At 35.4% G+C, this 19,759-nt stretch overlaps 1 protein-coding gene across 4 annotated transcripts in view; it reads right to left on the reverse strand.

The window, feature by feature from the left end:
- Nucleotides 1–19,222, reverse strand: part of bug (thioredoxin domain-containing protein bug) — a 206,395-nt gene extending 187,173 nt beyond the window's left edge. For 3 of the 4 annotated variants that reach the window (XM_067099076.1, XM_067099075.1, XM_067099074.1), the window contains exon 1: nt 18,871–19,202. The gene's annotated coding sequence lies outside the window, so the exon portion shown is untranslated. Of the gene's footprint in view, nt 1–18,870 lie in introns of all 4 variants that reach the window. The other variant, XM_067099072.1, reaches the window with a different exon arrangement.
- Between the last annotated feature and the right edge of the window lie 537 nt (nt 19,223–19,759).

The raw sequence follows: 19,759 nt of genomic DNA on the forward strand, positions 1-19,759 counted from the left end.
TTCTAATGAACAATACGTGGGTGAAAAAGAAAGAAAAATACTTGTCACAAATCACAAGGATGGGAGAAGAAAAAAGAAGACATTTTCAGGTCATGAACAAAAATAGAAGGGGGGATTATTTGATATACAGAGAGCTGATGAAGACCTGAATTTACTCATCAACGAACTCACTGTCTTTGAGGTGGAGTCAATCATAAGCACAGTAACTGGAAAGCAGCTGCCCATGACGGAATCACTGCAGAGATCACTTTAGCAGAAAATGGACCGACACCTCGCAAACTAAAAACAGTTTTTCATAATTCTAAATAAGGAAACAAAGCATGGTAATTAGGAACTGAAATCCCAGGCAAGGATAGGAAAGAAAGGTGACCTGATTGAAAGCAGTAAATATACTGGCATAGCACTGATGTTCGTCGTGATAAAAAAATATTCTGCATGCTCATCCTCAGTATGCTTGGGAAAGCAATAATTGCTTAGATAAAATATTTGTGTTGAGACATATTGTGCAACAGTGCATGGAATTCAGATATCCTCTTCTGATAGTTTCTGTTGAGTACAAGAAGGCATCTGACTTTGTTCCCAAGCAGTATGATGGAATGTCTTACGTCACTATGGTATTCCCTTTAAATATGAAAAGCTAACTGTAAGTATCCATGAACATAGCAGATAAGTTAAGTGTTGATGAAGTCTTGTCAAGTGAAACAGTAGTAAATAGTGAGTTGCTCCAGGGAAATATTATGTCACCTCTGCTGTTTGCCCTTCTTGCAGATTTCATAACGGTAACAAGCTGATAGACTCATAATATGTAGATGACGATATCTTAAGCAGCAACACTGCACAGTTTTTACAAAACTTGATGAATAGAAGGTATCATGTATCTACAGAAAAGGGACTTGAGATAATTCTAATGAAAGGAGGAATAATGATGATAGAGTGTGCAAAAAGGGATGAAATAACACTAGATGGCGACACTAATAGCCAATGCAGGTTCCTTGAATTGGATTTCAGTAAAGAACTAATGGAGAAAAATAAAAAAAAGATGAACAAGGTGGATAAGAGTTGAACATCAAATAGCCTGAAACTGCATACGAACGTAAAATTACATACATACACCTTCTACGATCTGTACTGCTATACGGACACGAGATATGGCATGCGACTGAAATTATATCTAAACAATTTTGTTGATTTGAGACTAAAGCTTCAAGAATGAAAAATTAGATGGCAAGCTACAGTGAGAAGTGATACCCCAGGGGAACGGATATTCTATGTGAAGTGAGAAAAAGATGAAAGGTCAACAATACGTGATAGTCTCATCTATAGGTTCCGCTGGCTACCAGAAGAGCTGGAAGACCCAGATCTTCTTGAATGAGTTATGAGACGGGAAGTTGGAGTAGATTGGTTAAGTATATGTGGGACTGAGTGTGTATCAAATGTCGTATTATAACATTAATATCGACGAAAACATAAGACTACTGAGAGAGAGAGAGAGAGAGAGAGAGAGAGAGAGAGAGAGAGAGAGAGAGAAACGGACAACCAATCAAACTAACGGTGCTGTCTTCCCTGCTGCCTCACCTTATGGTACTAACAGCCGCAAATTGCGCTGCCACAGGAAACCCAGTTCTTCAGACATAAGAGTGATCTAATTATCATTTTTATTTCATACATTTAGTTACTTGAGGGAGAAATCTCGATTTGTACGGTACTGACATTCGTTCAAATAAACTGCTGCACATTAGTAAAAGCAACTAGTTCATAACACCCATTGCGTAGCACAGAATTTAAGAGCCTTCCCAAATTCTTTTTCAGTCATTCCACCTGGCCAAATTTACAAAAAACTGCACTGGACCGACCCTTAAGAATGGTACGCCGAAGATTGAAACTGTCAAGTGTCTTTTATTACGTTTATATTTCATCAGACCAGGTCCTTCAAAAGGTATACCTTCGGAGAAGTTAAAACCAGTTTATACGGTAAGACTAACTCCTGTAACAATTTCTTACGTCACAAATGCTGGAGGTTTTTGCCTGCTCAATATGGATTTAGTAATCCACATGCATCTCCAGCAAATGCACACCCACTTATTTTCACAGTCAGCATACTCGTCCCCATACGCTCCATAACAGGTTCATATTGCACAATCCTATGCTGAGAGAAACGGAAAACAAGTAAAAAAATGCGCCGAAGTTTCTTCGGCGCAATCGAGTTTTCTGTACAGCGTATAATCAAGGCCACCGAAAATAGATCTATCTTTCGGTGGTCTCGGTACAGCGCTGCATGAGCCGCAGCCCATGAAACTCTCACCCGGCCGCGATGGACTGTCCTATATCGTTGCCAGGAGCACGATTATTGCTAACTTTAACCTTAAATAAAATCAAAATTGTTGTGGCTAGAAGGCTGCAATCTGGTATGTTTGATGACTGGAGGGTGAATGATCAACATAACAATTTGCAGCCCCCTAGCCTCAGTATTTTTTAAGATCTGAGGAGGGACAGAAAAAGTGCTGACAGAAAAAAGTGCGGACGGACAGACAAAACCGGCACAATAGTTTTCTTTTTAGAAAACTGAAAACCTGGTGAAAGTTTCAAGAAACGAAAAATGGTGTTGCAAATTATTCGAGAGCGATTTGCACTGTACGAAGTGCACAAGAGGTGATAATCCGCCACTATTCCCAAAACATAAGGTAAATCTTTTGCGACAATTTCGGAAAAAGAAAAACAGTGACGTAAATTCTTCTTTCAATAAGTTCCTATAACGCAAAATAAACACATTTCTCTCCCTCTCTCTCTCTCAACAACCACACTTTAATTAAAAATCTTTGTCATTATTGTTTCTCTCTGTTTATATATATATATATATATATATATATATATATATATATATATATATATATATATATATATATATATATATATATATATATTGAGAGAGAGAGAGAGAGAGAGAGAGAGAGAGAGAGAGAGAGAGAGAGAGAGAGAGAGAGAGGAGATAAGTAATATAACCTTCCTAGACTAAAGTACTGACATCGCACCAAATGCTATGAGTCTAGGCGCAGGTAATCCCAGAAAAAATAATCACCTGCCTGGAGACGTATGTTGGGGGGTCGGAGAAAAAGGTAGAAAATCTAAATTTGTCTATATGGGGGAAAAAAAATAAGACGCCAGAATAAAAATCATCGTAGATATCGCAAACAGTTAATGACTTAGCTTAGTCTCAGTGAATCGGAAAGCTAGCCAGGAGGATTCCAGACCGCCGGAAGCAACGGAAATGATAAAACCTTTGTGATAGACTCTTTCTTCGGTTTTCCCTCCTTTATTTTAATGCTCATCTGTTGGACTTCAGAGAGAGAGAGAGAGAGAGAGAGAGAGAGAGAGAGAGAGAGAGAGAGACGCAAACCTATTCCTGAAGAGTAGTACTACGATACTTAATAACGACATAGGAAGGAGCGTCTTATCTTGCTCCTCAATCCGGACGTTACTCAGGATTACAAGAAATTGGAGCAATGTCTTTATCTCTCGACAGAATAGCGCAGAGATGCTTACAAATCCCAGCCTCTCGATTATTAAGGGAATCGCCAGATCAACTAAGGGGATTTACTTCTCTTCTTAATCCACCCCTCCAGTTGTTGTGTTGGCGGGGGTTTTGGTGGGGAGGGGGACAGTTTGCGGAGTAGGGTGGCAGATATCGGGAAAGAGGGTGGGAGGGTTTGCAGTGTAACTGGTCAATCGTTGTGCCACGTATCTGCAAATTACTATTCCTCTGGTGCGTGTTTAAGCACAATATCGAAGAATACACTTTTCACCTTTATTTTCATTTAATAAAATATGTTACTGATACATTGGCTTTTACGTTGCTTTTTTACAACGCAGTTTAGTGTCAGTTCATTGACATTTCGATGTTGCTACATTAGTCCTTTATGAAATTGTCTTTCCCACTATAACATACATTCAGTATATATATATATATATATATATATATATATATATATATATATATATATATATATATATATATATATATATATATATATATATATATACATATATATATATATATATGAGTATATATATATATATATATATATATATATGAGTATATATATACATATATATATATATATATATATATATATATATATATATATATATATATATATATATATATATATTTTATATAATTAATTTTTCTCTCACGCTCTTTCTTTCATCAATAGTATTTTCTTAGTAGCTGTAACTTGGACGTAATGTAGATGACTTTTTCTAAATTTTCCCTCATTATTTTTCTCCTTATAGATAATCCAATACATAAAGATATCCTTTCCTCAACGCCAACCCCGCCCCCGCGCAAAAAAAAAATAAGGAAATGCATTAGTACCGGCAGTCATAAGATCTATCTGTTTTCGGGAGATAAATATCATCTCGAAAGGCCAGAGATACAACAACAAATTCAGCATTACAAAATCAATGCACTGACCGCTGTTTTCTCTCGATGCTTTTAAAGCAAAATGCGTCAACTTTATTACCTCGTCATGCTGGACTGTTAGGGCAAAATATACTTGCCCCATGTCCCCAACCCTCTCCCAAGCCACCAGTAAAAGTTACAAAACAAAAGCATTCTATGGTTGCGATTTAACTCTTAGACCTACCAGCCTTAAACTATATAAAAAAAAGGTTTACACCTGAACTAAGCTGAAATCGTTTTGATAAAAATACAACTTTCATGGGATGGGAAACCTGAATACAATGTGGAAGCGGCTGCAGATAACTGTCAATGATCCAATATGAAAGAAAATTTGTCAGTACATGAACAGGAAAAGTCTTGAAGTCATTCATCTGTTTCATGCAAGGATAATCATGCAAGTAGTTTGTTATAAACATTATTTTTAGCTAACCATTTCGACGTCAAATACCACAAGCTAATAAGTATTTGATGGATAACAGTTACTGATACAATATTGTTGGGGATACGTAATTTCCTCGTGTAATGCCTGCCAGCTGGAAGTAAAGGAATAAGCTCGATGAAGCAAGGTCATTTTGGAATTCAGCTTAAAATTATGAAAACGACTTTTATAGTTATTGTTTTCACAATTTTAAGCTGAATTCCGAAACGACCTTGCTTCATCGAGCTTGTTCCCTGACCTCCAACTGGCAGGCATTACGCGAGGAAATTACGTATCTCCAACAAATTAGTGTTTCAGTTACATCACGCCTAGTTGTTGGTGCGGTATTCCCCTACGGCCTATCTCCTTATAACTCTTACTCCTTATCAGTCTTCTGGTACCTATTGTGAGGAAATAGCTTCTTATTATCACTTGTTTTGGGGGAGAAAAGTCTCTCATCCTTCAGGTTAAACCCCTTTTTCTTACTAGCTTCAACTGTTCGCTAGATGACGGCATCAAGATGCCCCCTGTCGGCCTTCGCACAGGTATAAACAAAACCAAGGAATCTGGAGAGTGACATAAACTGTGTTAGCTCCGTTAAAGCTCATCTACTCAAATGAGAGTCTCTTTTCACGTCTTTTTTATTTCATCACAGAGCCGTCCAGCAACTAATGAATATGCTTTGCCCTGTAAAAAAGGCAAGCTAAGAATGAGAAAAAAAAAAGAGGAGAGGACGGCGCAAAAATCCCATTCTAATTCAGTTTCATATCTCGAGGGAATTGACTTTTCAAAAGCTCACAGAAACCAGAGGCGCTCGCTTGGATTCCGTTTATCACCGCCGTATTCTTTCTGCGTAGGAAGCTACGACAGGAAAGTTTTCCCGAAACATCTGTGATGAACTGAGGAATAAGAGATGTGTGATGAACGGGACAACTCAAAAACCACGAAGGCGTTTTAAAACCAAATTCGTTCTGATCAACGAGAAAAAGAAACAGCCAATGGTATTAGTGACTCTCATAAACTAAGGAAATGTGACGTGCACTCTCACAAAACACTGGTGTTTTAAAGGCATCTCTCCACAATTACGTGATTAAATTTCCTTAAACTGAAAGCAAATGAAATACCATTAACCATTAGTAGTCAAAAGCAAGAAGAAAATCCAATGCAAGCCAGACAAAAGTAAGGGGATTATGATGATATTTGCCTATTAATCGTCGTCACGCTGAGAATGGAATCATTTCAGCTCTTGTACGGTATATAGCCAATGAGGGACAATGAGACCTGAAAACCTCTGGGGCGGAAAAAGTTCATACATAATATATAATATATATATATAAATATATATATATATATATATATATATATATATATATATATATATATATGTGTGTGTGTGTGTGTATGTAAGTATGTGTGTATATATATATATATATATATATATATATATATATAATATATATATATATATTATATATTTATATATATATAAATATAAATCATATATATATAATGAAAATCGTTTAAATATTAAAATCATTATGAAGCACTAAATATAAAAAATGTATTAAATATTATATATATATATATATATATATATATATACAATGTATTTAATACACACATATATATATATATATATATATATATATATATATATATATATATATATATATATATATATAAATACTACCATTTCTTTTATACTTCAGTAAGTCAGTTTTAATACCCAAATGGATTTCCCAACCTTCTGTAATGAAGGGACAACAAATGACAATGGAAAATAAGACGCATTGAGACGCCAAGTTCAAAATTCAATCTGGGCCAGACTTCCTAAGTCATGTGAAACTCGCATTTCTTTTGCATCTCTTTTTGGACGCAAGCGATTAACATTAATTCTTGAAACCTAGAAACCTCTCGTATATCAAAGAAATATATCGAATGAAATACATAACAAGAACATATTGTATTAAACTTTCAAACACATGGCAAGAATATCTAGTTTTAAGTTTTCAAATACCTGTCAAGAATATATTGTTTTAAGTTTTCTAATACCTCGTAAGAATATATGGTTTTAAGTTTTCATTCCAAAACCAAGTGAGAACTCTTGTAGCCAATATCACAACAGATTCCTTTCGTGGGGGTTCCAGGTTATTCGTACTGAAAACACTAATGATACGTCATAAACGTATACTCTTCAAAAATTATGATTAGGCTAGGTATCAGACATGGCAACTTCGAAAATCTCACTATCCCGTTATGAATAACGTCTTAAAGGGTTCATCTAACAATCAGTGTTATCAAAACCTGGTTTCATTTATTATAACATTTCCTGGCAGCGAACACGCGAGTGATTTTTTGACTCAATGGTAAATAAGGATCTTGAATGATTATCTTTTTATGTAAAATATCGGGGTTTTCTTGAAAAAATAAGAATTAAATAAGACTGGGAAGACTCGTTGGCCGGCATAAGAATCAAATACAAAGACACGCCAATCTCGCACGAACAAAAAATAAACGAAAATGAATTGAGATTCCATTACCGAATGGAGGCGATGGATCTGACATCCGCAAAAAAAAAAAAAAAAAAAAAGGGTAGACTTCAGAGAGATAGACCGCCTTGTTCCATCTGCCTTCTACCTGTCTTTCCTCCTCCTCCTCCTCCTCTCCTCCTCCTCAATTCCCTCCCCCTTCATCCCATTTTTTTTTTCTTTTTAGGTACATGGGCGCCACAACCGCCTTGCTCCTGATCATGTTTCCCGTCTCCTTATTAAACAAAAATTGGACTAAAAGCTGAGACTTTGTCCTTTTTACCAGCTAATTAGGTAGGGATAATTGCATTAGGCGGTATTCACAATCTGGCCTCGCCGTTGAAAGGACCGAACACATTAATGGAACCTCGCGTAGCTCCTTTCCAAAAAAAAAAAAAAAAAAGGGGGAAAATATGATATCAATTACTGCCGAAAATTAGGATAGGCGGCTCACCCCTGGACAGCGTCCCCCGAAAATTGTAACTTTTATGAGTCTATGACCTCTGGCGGGAATATGTCATTTTTATTTGTAAATAAACCGCCCTGAAAAATATATCACGCCCATTTGTAAATGATTTCGGAACTTTTCATCATTTTAACCGCATATCCCGGCTAAAGCCCTAAATTGACCAAGTTGTATTTTTTACAGATTAACAGATTTCAGCTTTCATCATTTTAATATGATAAAGCTAATGGGACCTCACAAAAAGAACGTTTTCCGTTATTAATAAATATCGATATACCCTAAAAATTATATGAATAAACATTTGCGTATTCTGAAACGGGTAACACGCCAATTAAAATACCTTCTTGTATCCGGGTAAAAAGAAGAAAATAAATGACTAAAAAAAAAAAAGTGTAACGGAGCTCTGTTTTCTCTCTAAAAAAAACACAATAACTAATCAAATTAATTTATTTTATAAAGAGGCCGGAGATCAACGAGAGAGAGAAGGATAAACGAAGGGGAACGGGAATCGTTTAATCTCATTTGTGTCGAATTATTCTCCATCCCGTTTCGCCCCTCGCTTCATTTCGTTATTCAAGACCAGACGATGATAAATTATGAAATACCAATTGCTTGATGCAAGGATAATTATGAAATACAAATTGCTTAACGAAAGGATAATTATGAAATACCAATCGCTTGACGCAAGGATAATTATGAAATACCAATCGCTTGATGCTTTGATGAAAGGATAATTATGAAATACCAATTGCTTGACGAAAGGATAATTATGAAATACCAATTGCTTGATGAAAGGATAATTATGAAATACCTTGATGAAAGGATAATTATGCTTGATGATGAAAGGATAATTATGAAATACCAATTGCTTGATGCAAGGATAATTATGAAATACCAATCGCTTGATGAAAGGATAATTATGAAATACCAATCGCTTGATGCAAGGATAATTATGAAATACCAATCGCTTGACGCAAGGATAATTATGAAATACCAATTGCTTGATGAAAGGATAATTATGAAATACCAATCGCTTGACGCAAGGATAATTATGAAATACCAATCGCTTGACGCAAGAATAATTATGAAATACCAATTGCTTGATGAAAGGATAATTATGAAATACCAATTGCTTGATGAAAGGATAATTATGAAATTCCAATTGCTTGATGCAAGGATAATTATGAAATTCCAATTGCTTGATGCAAGGATAATTATGAAATACCAATTGCTTGATGCAAGGATAACTATGAAATACCAACCGCTTGACGCAAGGATAATTATGAAATACCAATTGCTTGATGCAAGGATAACTATGTCGCTTGATTTTACGCAAGAGACTTTATTTCGCGCGTCTAGGCCCTAAGGCGAAGGCAAATAGGAAATGCACCAAGCAGAGATTTTTCAAACGATGCCGAGCAAGCACGGAGAACAGTGACGTTAAAGACGAAAGAAGAGTTAAGAAGAGGAAACGAAAGATAACGAGGAAGAGGCAAGGAGTGAGGAGAGAAAAAAATAGGCGCAGATTCCTTGCGATGCAAAGTAAATGCTGAAACTTTCAAGATAACGGTCACAGCGATTGAAAGGAAACAGGCTTAAACTTTGCTAATAAGGCATCCATTCTAGATATCGATACGAAAGAGGAGATGCATTTAAAGGAAAGATAACGAGGAAACATTCACAGCCTTAAAGATCAAAAGAAAATATACAAGCCTTTAAGACAGTGGTTCTTAACCTGGAGTATACCTGTAACGCCCAATGGGTACGAAACCTTAAACCTGTATTTATTGTATTTATATTGGATGGGGGTACGAGAAAATTTTCTGAGATATCAAGGGGTATGGCCATTGAAAAAGGTCAAGAACCACTGCTTTAAGATAATAAGCAAAAGTTTTAAGATAATAAGCATAAGTTTTAAGATAATAAGCATAAGTTTTAAGATAATAAGCATAAATTATAAGAAGCATAAGTTTTAAGAAAATAAGCATAACAGGCGTAAGGCAGTTAAGGGAAAGATAGAGAGGGGGAACTTGCGGAACTTTTGCGCCTAAACAAAAAGGAAATTCTTCAAGGTAATAAGCGTATAAGATGCAAAGCATTAACACCAAACAGAGAGAAATAATGCAGAGAGGAAATTTAAGATCAAGATCAAGACTGCCATAAAACACTCAAGAGACTTCTACAAACAAAATATGAACACATGACAGGATCATCCATTGCATGAACAAAAAAAAAATGCTTCTAAATGTAGCTACAAGGAAAACTGAAATAGACTTCAAGAAAACGATAATGAGGAAACAAAGTTTGTAAGATAAAGAAAAACTGCAAAACCATCACTACACAGGAAAGGTGTAGAACCTCTTAATACAAAAACAGAGAAGGAAAATATGGAACCTTTAGGATGAGAGCCAAACACGCACTTCCTCTGGGACAGTTATAACTTTTATGATACGATGTAGAAAATATGCAAAGCCTTTATACGATGGAACTTGAGAGATCCTCAGTGCAAAAAGATTGAAGGAGAAAATTCAGACGTACCAGGGAACGACAGGACAAATATAAAGACAAGGTACAAACAGTTGTCATAACTAATTATGAAAATTGAAAATAAATGTAAAACTAAGCACTATATATAAATGGCTTACAAAACAGTCACTTCACTTTATATATATATATATATATATATATATATATATATATATATATATATATATATATATATATATTGTGTGTGTGTGTGTGTGTTAGAGAAAGATGGTGAACCCAGGCATTTCACGAACTGCCTGAAATTTCAGGCAGATAGCGAAATGCACTTGGGGCCATTTGATCCCCCAGGGGCTAGTACTAAACACGGGGAACAGTGTAGGTGAGTCACAGTTTCGCCTTGTTTAGTACTAGCCCTTGGGGGGATCAAATGCCCCCATGCCCCCAAGTGCATTTTGCTATCTGCCTGAAATTTCGAACAGTTAGCAAAATGCCTGATTTCGATATCCGGTTGTAACTATATATATATATATATATATATATATATATATATATATATATATATATATATATATATATATATATATATATATATATATATATAACATTTGTCTGACGAAATCGCAACATACAAGTTGTGTGTTCAATACTGTTTTCTAATTTCGACTGCAAGTGAGGCGGAATCTCATTTCAAGTGTCTGCCCGGAAATTAAAACTGTGGTACGTTGCATCAGCTGTGAGATTTCGAAGCATGAACCGGTAAAACTCTTAAAACAAAGAATTTTCTGAAATTCAAAATCCAACTGGAGGACAGGATACAAAATAAAACAAAGGATGACATTAGATTCTCACTACTTCAGACAGCATGATAAAGTTTTAAAATCGATGAAAGCGAAGAGAAGCGTTGCGGGCAAAAAGAAGTATTGACGACCACTTAGTCTCAAACACTGGCGAAGGACTCTGTAAAGGCAACAAAAGCATAGAAGCAAGATTTTCTTTTTTTTTAAGGCAGCAAGCACAGTGACCCGCCTTTGCTGGCAGCAGATTCAGGTGAAACAAATAATTGTTAAAACAAATCGGTAAACTTCTTTGCGTTTTCCAACTCTGGTATCAAATCAGAATACAGATTCCAGTTCCCTGAATACGCGGAAGACGAAAACTTTCCCGAGTTACAAAACTCTGACAATGGAACTTTCTCACCGACACCAGTACTTCTTCTATGCAGAGCCGACAACCGAATAGGCTGAATTAAAGCTGAGTCACCATTTGAAGGTAGAAAAAAAAAAAACTTCTTGCGCTCCATTCTCCATTAAAATGAAACTCCAGTGAAGGGGGCTGGGAGAAGTTTATGCGTCCGAAGTGTGTCTTCTTTTCGACCCACACAGTCTCATCCATGACATTTTGCACCTGGTTCTGATACAGTGACAGCTACAGGAATCTACTAGATTCTTGCAGAAGAGAATGGCAAAAAAAAAAAAAAAAAAAAAGACGCAAGGGAGTCTTGTAGGACAGATTCACAAAAGCTGTAAAAGTAACAAGGGAAACCCGTGTAACAGTTTTCCATCAATGAAAAAAAATGAATAACAGAAAGTAAATTCATACCACTGACACAAGAAAGCTGCTGGGTAAAACTTTCACATTTACAAAAAAAAAAAAAAAATGTAAAACCCATTTTGGAAAAACAACCTAAAAAGAGGAAAACTAAATCCCATTAAACTGAAAAAAGAAAATTAGAAAGGCTGATCTAAAAGCCATGTATGTAGCCAATGTATGTGTTTTTACACATACATACATACATATTGATACGTCTTAACATCATATGCATATGAGCTACAAAGTGTCGCTGAAACTCCGAGGAAAACTGAATTTAAAATTAGGAGAAATTCCAAGTACGCTTTCATTCACGACACTTTCAGTCTAGCAATAAAACCTACGTCAAGTCTCCATGACCCATGATGACCTAACCTTAATGTATAGTCAAATTTCCTTATTTCAGTTCAGTTACTCAGTGAATTATTTACTTATTTTGGTACTTTTAGGGTTAGAATCATTACTGTCATGACTGTCTTCAGTCTTCTTTCTTCAAAGATAGGAGAAAGCATTCAATGTGGTATTAAATGCTTTCTTCTCTCTTTAAAGCCATACCTTTTCTATTATGAATGGGTTTTGGCAGGACACTGACTGAAGACACCCATGACAATAAGGATTCTAATCCTAAAGCACCAAAATAAGTAAACAATTCACTGAGTAACTGAACTGAAATAAGGAAATTTGATAAAACATGGGTCATGGAGACTTGACGGAGGCTTATGGCTAGATTCTGTTTTTGCAGGATGAAGGAAACAACCACAACACATTAAAAAAAAAAGCTTCAAAATCGCACTGATCAAATAACATGCAAATTATAATTCTCTGTTGTTGTTCTCTGTCAGTATTTCCTTGAAGGTAACAGTAAGCAACTACTTCATAGCAACAGATCCAATTAAAGAACTATTTGCCGATTTAACTCAACCAACTGGCGATGGATACGCACTGTGGCCAATCATGACTCGACGTGATTCATGATTTATACTAAAACCTTTTTTCCAATTAGCTTTAAACGGACAGTTAGTTCAGTGGCAAAACTTTTCCGCGGTACTTCGTAATGATGAGATGGCTGGGGTGAAACTTGGATTAAAATAAAAAAAATTTTAAACATTAAAAAATATAATAAAATTTTAATACGAAGTGAGAATTTTTACTTAAAAAAATATAAGCCATAGATTCACCACGGCCTCTGGTTAAAACATCTGCGGCAAAATACCATTCACTGCAGTCCAACATTAGCAAACTATTAGAGCATGCATCATCCGGTATATAATTTAGTTCTCAAATGCGCTAGCGGGTTAACGTTAGTACACGCGATCAGAGGTCATATTAAAACGACCTATGACCATCTGTTAAAAAAAAAAAAAATTCCAAAGTTGAACATATATCATCATAAGATTGTACAGTATATATTCACATACATACATTATGTATATATGCATATATATATATATATATATATATATATATATATATATATATAATATATATATACATATATATATATATATATATATATATATATATATATATATATATATATATATATATATATATATATATATATTGAATTGATAAGCTGATGAATATATTTGACAGTTATAACAGCTCTTAATTGAAAAAACTTGTTATTTTTCTCAGCAGAAATATTTTTGCTGGCTCTCAGCAAATACCAGACACCACTTTATAATTCTTAACGATTTTTAACATTTTCATGGTGATTTTCAACCAGTCGGTGTGACAGGATCAAGTGAACTTCTCATTTCAAGTGACACCTAAAAAAAGATTCATCCTTCTTATAAGGTGAATATTAAGTAAAATTTGAGATATGGTCTATTCCATTCCTGTGTACAGTGAACCTAATCGCAAGATCCTGACAGGTAAATTTAAACCCATTCTCTTCAGTTCACTTGCAGATTGCATTTGTAGGCTTTTGCAAACACTGACACAAGGATATAGAATTACAACCACTGCAGCGCAACGCAGTCATCTAAAACCAGAGAACGGCAAGTCTGTAGCCCTGTGGGATTTCTTACAAATTTAACTTCAGTACATCTTTCCGAGACACCCCCCGTAAGGGGATTGTGCCGTCAATGCACCTCATGCGGTGCACTGTAGGCATTACTTAAGGTTCTTTGCAGCGTGCCCTCGGCCCCTAACTGCAACCCCTTTTGTTCCATTTACTGTACCTCCTTTCATATTCTCTTTCTTCCATCTTACTTTCCACCCTCGCCTAACAACTGATTCATGATGCAACCACGTTTTCCTCCTGTTACACCTTTCAGACCTTTTACTGTCAATTTCCGTTTCAGCGCTGAATGACGTCATAGGTCCCAGTGCTTGGCCTTTGGCCTGAATTCTATATTCAATTCAATTCAGTCCTGGAGAAACTAGGCGGTTGTTGGCAAGGTTAGAGCTACTACTCCCACATGTGTTTACATTACCAATTCACCATTAGGAGGAAAAGAACCATTTTAGCTAAATTTCGAGAAATAACAGACATATCAGGCGCTAAGAAATCGGCAGCGTTCACACAAAAAAAGTAAGAAAAATAACAATTTAGGTCTAATTCAAAAGAATCAAGTTCGAGTAAAAATTCTTAATTTAGCGAGACCAAAAAGATAATCAAATCAGTCTAGGTGTACAGAAAAGTAGGAATGAGGCACGTTAAGTTTCTCATTTGTCATAACTGTTGTGTATATCTAAGCTCAGTCATCTACTGGTCTAAATTTAGGACTACTCACGACAATAACCGCGTTATAAATTCTGGTGGTTAACCATGCAACTGGCATTTAAACTTCTGAATCTCGAAACTCTCAGCTTTGTCTTTCTTCTTTATGGGTGATGATAAGCTGAAAAAATCCAGTGTGACGATCTAAATTTTGGTATAAATGTACAGAACAGTTCCTGGAGCCACATCCTGTGAGGAAAGCCGTGAATAAATATATTATATAAATATATATATAAATATATATATATATATATATATATATATACATATATATGTATGTATACATAAATAGTATACACACACACACACACACACATATATATATATATATATATATATATATATATATATATATATATATATATATATATACCTCTTCCCAGAGGAAATTAATGCTCTTGTTCTAAGCAAGTCTTTGGGGTGAGATTGCTGGCTTAACGTCCTTTTCTACTATATATATATATATATATATATATATATATATATATATGTATATATATATATAATATATATATATATATATATATATATATATATATATATATATATATGCTATTGGAATATTAGACTGCTTCCTCCATTATAATGAAAACAATGGAAAATCTTAATTCATAAGATTCCATTCTATAAATCGACTCATTGGTAGTTTATAGAATTTGCTCAACGCCTACTTCCTGTACTAAGCTGTTAGTATGATCATGCTGCACACAGCCATCTTTGATTTCATGTTTGAGGGGCGGTATTAAACCTGTATGTATCCACCTTTGTCAACGTCCATGGTAAACTCATGCTAAGTAAAGTGGACGGCCGCACGAAGATATCGTCGACCATACAATATAGAAATGGGTGCATATAATACTTTGATCCCGGAGGAGCTAGTACTAAACACGGCGTCCTAAGGAGCTTTAGCCATGTTAAGTACTAGCACCTCGGAGTAGGTGGATACATACCGGGTTAATACCTTGAGGGGCTTTTCATTCAATATTATCTTTTGACAACCAAAGATATTCTTTCCTATTAGAAATCAAGATCTTACATCCCGCTTTTACTTACTTGTACATGGGTAATATCGACTGTGTTTGCTTTTTCCACAAATATCACCCATGAGGTAACACTAGAGCGCTACTCGTTTTGGTGCGACACCAATGTAAAGCCACGTGGGTTTGCATAGGTTTGCCTTCCGAAATGGACTGGACAAACACGCACTAATAATTGTTAAAAGAAGCGTCAACTACTCTGGGCAATCTTTCAGAACCGAATGCAATAGTGTTGCAAATCATTTGCTCCTTACACGCTTCTGTTAACTCTTTATAGAAGGTACATCGAGCACGGTGAGTTTACAGTCAGAAGGACAGATGGTAGGCACAATTACCTAATTTGACCACAGCCTCTGTCAAATCAACACAATTGTGATTCTCACTCGGGCTTGTGTGCCAATCTTGATCTCTACTTTGAAAAATAACGGTCAATCCTAACATCGGCGACGTGCTTCAAAAGAGGCTCCCGTTGGTTACGCAATCCATGATCTCAAGATAAGAGTTAAATGTAGCTAATAAGCAGAATGAATGAAGGGCACATGTGTTGGTTAGTTAAAATTAAAAATGATCTGCGTCGAACAACTACAAGGCCCGTTTTCAGCAAAGGACGGCAGAGGTAGATAATTCGATTACAGTCCGTTAGTCCGAAGGCCCGATAGTCCCGATAGTCATAGGTCCTAAGCCGGCATTCCGAAGACAGCTTGACTGTTAATCCCCGAGGCTAATAGATAACCAGTAAACACCCCTAGGGTACGTTATGTTGGTATTTTTATAAGGTGTTTGCTAGTTTCGTAATCTAAAATCCGTCGGAAATGTTACCTTCGGGCTATCGGGCCTTCGGACTAAGGGCGGTAAACTAAAATGCAAATGTTACTCGTAAGCTGCATAGAACCTTGCCAAAAGCAATGCCGGTCTATGAGATATCAGAGGAGGAGAATACAGTCACTTCTGTATTCATCTACGATGTATTGCAGACTGGGGTTTGTGTATTTGATTGGGCTTTCTGACTGGCTTCTAATATCTGTTACCGGTGCTTTTATAGTACACTTTATCATTTAGGGATCTAGGTGGTTCAAATACAGAGTTTCTGCTACTTATCAAGATTTAAAATCTGCAACCGTTAATACATAAAATGACGCATGAGGTATGTCCAGCTCATCGTCATGCTGTTCTATTGTTGGCCAGGTTTTTTTTATTTTTATTTTTAAACGGGAAGGGACTTCAAACAGTTTAATTACTGTGATTGGTGGTCATAAGACGACGGATTTCACGGAGGATGCTTTGAATATACTCTAGTCAATGAAGTATGCCAAGGAAGCTCTATCAATTTCCAAGCTTAATAATAATAATAATAATAATAATAATAATAATAATAATAATAATAATAATAATAATAATAATAATAATAATAATAATTCCAGTTAATTTTCCGAATATCAAATGATTATGATGTAGCCTAGGCAGCTACTTAAAATCCGAACGTTCAAACACCGATGATGGATGAGGCATAACTATTCTGGATTTTCTTAATTTAATATTTAACGCAAATGAGACACAAAACATTTACCTATATGACTTCCTCCCTAAAGCATAACTCCTACCAAGCTTCATGAGAGGAAACAATCCAAGAATGAGGTAAATTTGAGCTAAAACTAGTCATCGATCTGTTAAAAGGCTTATTTCAATTATGGAAAGTATAAGTTAAAGTATAACTTATTTATGGATAATTGTAATGACTTTATATAGATATATATATATATATATATATATATATATATATATATATAATATATATATATATACATATATATATATATATGTATGTATATATATATATACATATGTATGTGTGTGTATTTGTGTGTATTAAATGTGTGTGTGTGTTTTAACATCTTGTTCCTTACTATCCCGGAGATTTTCATTAAGGGTAATCGCATAACACTCTGTACATTTAAAAAAAATCCAAATCCGAATAATTCTCAGCATTCTGAATGAAAAGTAGCTTGTTAGACCCTCAATTTAATCTTTCCTTTCAATGATAATAAAAGTAAATTGTGCTGCAATATACGTCATGTTAAAAAAAGTTCTTTTTTCTCTCACTACGAACTATAATAAGCGACAGTAAAGGCCAACAATCCCCTTGAGGTAAAAAAAAAAGGGGGGGGGAGGGCGGTTCGGTAATTTTCAGAGCAACCAGCCAAAACCACAATGACAAGTCACCTGATTTCATCGCATAGACTAAAACATTCAAGGCTCCACATACGCATTGTTCGACCACGTATGCCATAAGAACGGAAATCAGTCATCAGTCTGTAATAACAGGAGAATAATCTAAATAATGATGATTATTATTATTATTATATTATTATTGGGATCAAGCTCAAATACCCATCAGTTCGCTGAACAATCCCCAATAAAGAAAGCAAAAATACGGAAAAAAATGGCTACTGCTATTGTTAACATCAACATCGGAGGCAAATTTCACAAGATTTCTCGTACACTGTATTGTTTTACGGGAGTGTATGTATTACTATGTAGTACTATTGGTCGGGCAACATGAACGTTCATCCTGACATCTGAATTTTTACTTAGCATCAGGGTAAATTTTCACTAAATAAATTCAACAGCAACATGAAATTTTACTCTTAGGCACACACACACACACACACACACGTATGTGTTTGCAAAATTTCTCTCACATATCTTAAAATATTCCACCGGTTCCCCGTGACTATACCAGGTTTTCTAGATCTTATTTGCTATAAATATTTAGGACTAATCGCGACACACTGTCATTGACTTTTGATGTTGTCACTCCAGTGTATTATAAAAAGGAAATAAATCTGCCATTTGTCAAACCTGGTGCACTTTAAGCCTATATTAAACCCTAGACGTATATCCTAGATATGACTGCGAAACCTCACGGCAACTTATGAGCTAGCTTTTTTGACGTATAAATCATATAACTTACTGGACTATATGAAAGACAGAACGCAATTCACAACCAAACTCGATAAGTATGTCTACTACTAGTAGGCTACTACCGTTGGAAACAGCTACAGGGCAAGGACGTGGTCACCACAGTATTTTCTTTTAAACAAATTAAATGTTCTTGGAAGTGAATTTAAGATTACCAACACCATGATGTACTCGTACTCACCATTGACCTTCTTCGGTAGGAGATGAGTGAGATCAAAAATGGATATTTACCACATGGCAACAACCACCTATTAGCCTAGGAAGCTACACTTTTGGTCGTTCCCGATCAGTCTTGACTTGACGTAAGAAAAACTCCGCATTTAAAGTCAAATATACATGTTTTTCATTTTCTGGAATCAAATCAGATCAATATCTTATGAAAGACGCCGCCACACACACATTACTGACCGAGAGCTTGTCAACTAACCTATCAAAATCTTTAGCGTTAACACTACCACACCGTGACGATCGCCACAACTCTGCTATTGTCAGCACAGCTCCGGTTCGTCTGCCATAGAGGTAACAGAAAAATAAAGGGCGAGCCATTTTAAACTAATTGATAATACTCATAGTTAAACTTACGAAAGGTGAAAGTATTTTTCTTTTAAATTTTAGACTGTCTGATAGAGTATATTTTTTCATCGAAACTTTTTGAGTACACAATATATTGACATTAAAAATCAGTGGTATGTGAAGTTAGAAGTTGCCTAGTTACCAAACATCACTTTCCTTGTCAATTTTTGAGCTTGGTTGAGTTCTTCATTTGTAGCATAAAGGTGCTAAAATACAAAACCCAGTCACATTCAAGGATTATATAACTTGTAGGAGCTTTTGTAATTATAGTATAGGAAACTGGTGTCCATTTTATGCATTTATGTTACTACTTGAATGGGTATAGTTTTGTTACCAAAATAAGCGATACATACGAGTATATTAAAAACTATAAATTTCTATCTTTCAAATACCATCACCCATGAGTGGAATTACTTTTAAGGCGTGCGGAACTGTGCACTGCCCAGATAATGAGGAATTTTCTTAGTCTCATGATAAATGGCTTTTTGCACCGAGAG

Source organism: Macrobrachium rosenbergii, chromosome 55 (assembly GCF_040412425.1).
Source record: "Macrobrachium rosenbergii isolate ZJJX-2024 chromosome 55, ASM4041242v1, whole genome shotgun sequence".
In the NCBI taxonomy this organism is placed as follows: Eukaryota; Metazoa; Arthropoda; class Malacostraca; order Decapoda; family Palaemonidae; genus Macrobrachium; species Macrobrachium rosenbergii.